Source organism: Apodemus sylvaticus, chromosome 10 (assembly GCF_947179515.1).
Source record: "Apodemus sylvaticus chromosome 10, mApoSyl1.1, whole genome shotgun sequence".
In the NCBI taxonomy this organism is placed as follows: Eukaryota; Metazoa; Chordata; class Mammalia; order Rodentia; family Muridae; genus Apodemus; species Apodemus sylvaticus.
Window position 1 is genome coordinate 109,629,624 of NC_067481.1, and position 3,042 is coordinate 109,632,665.

The 3,042-nt window shown below is 35.0% G+C and overlaps 1 pseudogene; it reads right to left on the reverse strand.

Moving 5' to 3' along the window:
* Positions 1-369: 369 nt before the first annotated feature.
* Positions 370-1,312, reverse strand: LOC127694520 (vomeronasal type-1 receptor 2-like; annotated as a pseudogene).
* Between the last annotated feature and the right edge of the window lie 1,730 nt (positions 1,313-3,042).

Consider the following 3,042-nt stretch of genomic DNA (forward strand, 5'->3'; position numbering starts at 1 on the left):
GTGTTCCATAGAACAGAAAACACCATAAAACACATAACCCAAGCTCCAAATGATATTTCAAAATTTTGATTAGAAGTATTTAAATAGAAAAAAAAACAGAAAACATAATATTGTTGAAAATATTTAAAATATGTTCATTTTGGACAAAGTGTCATAGTTTGAGTGAGTAATAAATATTAAAATTATTAAAATTATGCACATGGAGTTCTATTCAAGAAAAATGTTAATTGCCTGAATTTTTAATAGTGTACAGAATGTCTGAATTATAGCTAATATCATTTCATGTATACAAGGTCCACATTCAAATTCTTTATTCCACGAAAAATCATTAAGACACTGTTTTAATAATGACAAAGTGTGGTTTTCAGTTCAGGCATGGAGTGAACTTTGAAAACAGCAGTACAGAAAATGAAGAAATTAATTGCAAAATAACTTTATTATTCTTCATGAGTAAAAAAGGGCAGATGGTTGGGTAGCATGCTGTAAAAATTGTATTAATCGACTCCAATCTTGGAATTTTTTCTTTTGTATAAAACCCATAAAGGGTGATGGATTTGTTCAACCAATAAATTAACACAAAGCAGCTCACCAGAGACAGGATGCTGTGAATGGCCTTGCGCTCAGGAGATGGCTGGGAGGAAAGGCTTGGGTTGTGGAGATGCTGGGCTCTCTTGCAGTGTCTGTAGAGGAAAATCACCATGTAGAGGCTGGCCCACATCATGATGGCCACAAAGAAGAGATCGTGAATGATAATAATGGTATTAAATGACCCTGAGTTGTGGTTCCCAAAGTGCTTGTTTTGACAGTAACCATCTGAATATCCATAGGCAACATGAGTTTTATTGGTTTGGGCTATTACCATTTCAACCATATACCCGTAGATAAGTAGGTTAATAAGCCAGGAGCAAAGTAAGGAAGAAAGAATCCATGTGGAGAGTCTAGGCTTCAGCCAGGAGGCCCACTTAGAACTGCTAGGAGTGATGGTGATGACTTGGAATGTGCTTAGAACAGAGGTGGTGCAGATGGACAGACCCCAGCTGACTCTGAATGAAAACAAAACTGCCTTACAACCAACATCATCCAGAAAATTGGGTACTCCAAAGGATAACATGATATCTTTTATCAATGTGGATATGATCATCAACATATTAACGATTGTAAGGTGAGTTAAAACTGAATCTATCAACTTTTTGAAATGAGGCCTGAGGAAGAAACTGTATATATATAACATTAACAGTAATGAGTTCCCTATGACACCAAGACAAAACTGGAATATGAGAAAGATCTGGAAGACAGTGTTACTTAGAACCATGATGTTAAAATGGCTCAGGTTTGTTAGATCTACAGTACCAAATAAATGGACTGTATTTTAAAACAATTTTAAAATGGCGTTTGTAGAAAAATATACTGAATGACAGCTCAGGAGCAAAAAGAAGTGATGATGTCCAACTCTTTTCTTTCCTTTCTTCCTCCTCCTCTTCCTCTTCCTCTTCCTCCTCTTTCTCTTTGCTTCTACTTTTTCAAGTCAGGGATTCTCTGTGTTGCTCTGTCTGGAACTTGCTCTGTAGACCAGGCTGGCCTTGAACTCACAAAGATCCAACTACCTCTACCTCCCAAGTGCTGGGATCTAAGTTGTGCATCACAACTGACTGAAGAAACATACAATTCCTTTCAAATGTTAGGTCTAGATATGACACTTTAGTAACTACATTCCTAGAATTCTTCATCATCTTAGAAGTTAGAATTAGGTGTTGAGAGTAGTAAAGAGTCAAATCTATACAAACATCCTTAATTCTGTTATGCAGGCAGAAGGATGAGTTGACCTATGTGAAAGTCAAATTTGCATGTTATGAGGGATTTAAAAATTATATATTCTATATGTATGAGTGTTTCACCTGCATGTCTGTGCATTATAATCATGCCTCTGAATCAGACCTTGAATCTCTGGAAGAGCAGCTACTGGTCTTTAACTGTTGAGCCATCCCTCCAGCTCCAATAAATTTCTATTCATGAGTCAATATTTTTCTTTAGCCTAAGTATCAATGTCTGTATGTTTACAACAACATTTGCTTCTAACACATATATAGTAATGTTTATACTTAATCTTTGGTATTTGGGATGCACATACATTTCTATCAACTTAGTGATGACTGAAATCTAAATTCTTAGATTTTCCTTGTGGGACTCTTTGCTTCTCACTCTATACTACATGCTGACTAGCAATGTTCTGAGGCATATCAATTCATTTTATTGATGTATTTTGCTCACAACTTAGAGCTGGGAACTCTAAGGCAGAACACAAAGGCTAGGGTGAGACTACATATCCCATTGTATTGAGGACATCTTCACAAAAAAATGTGTTTTCTGTGATATTTAGTGACCAAATCAATCAAGCTGGTTTTGACTGATAAACCCACTCTAACAAAGATTTGAATATCTTATTATTACAAAGTCAGGATGCTATTTACACTTGAAGGTTCTTTTGTATTTGTGTTATAGAGGCAGAGTTCTCAAAGCCACAGTTACACAGAGAATGACAATGACACAAGATTCATGAACTTTGACCTTGAACTTCACAATATTGTTATGCCACCTGTGTTCTGTGGATTTGGGTGTATGTATGTACAGTTGCTGTATATTAACTTTAGACACATTCATTCACTGATCTGATTATTTTTGTTACCTGAAATGCAAACCTTTAGTCGTTGCTGGATATCTTTGGATTCCTCAACAGTCTATTTTGTCCTGACAACATCTATTAGACTTTTTCCAATGTGCTTGTCTGAATTCTCGTTACATACCATGAATCACTATGAGTACCTAGTACAGTGTAAGGGAACAACATTGGAATTACTCAAAGAATGTGATGTATAGGCACAATGCTTATCTAAGTAACAAAATTAATTTCAAATTTTGTATCAATATATAAAGATTTATACCAATGATATTTTAAACTTGTATCAACATATAAATTTTGCACCAATTTAAGAAAATATGACTTCAATTTTATGTCAAAATGTAGAGATTTTCATTAATGTAAGA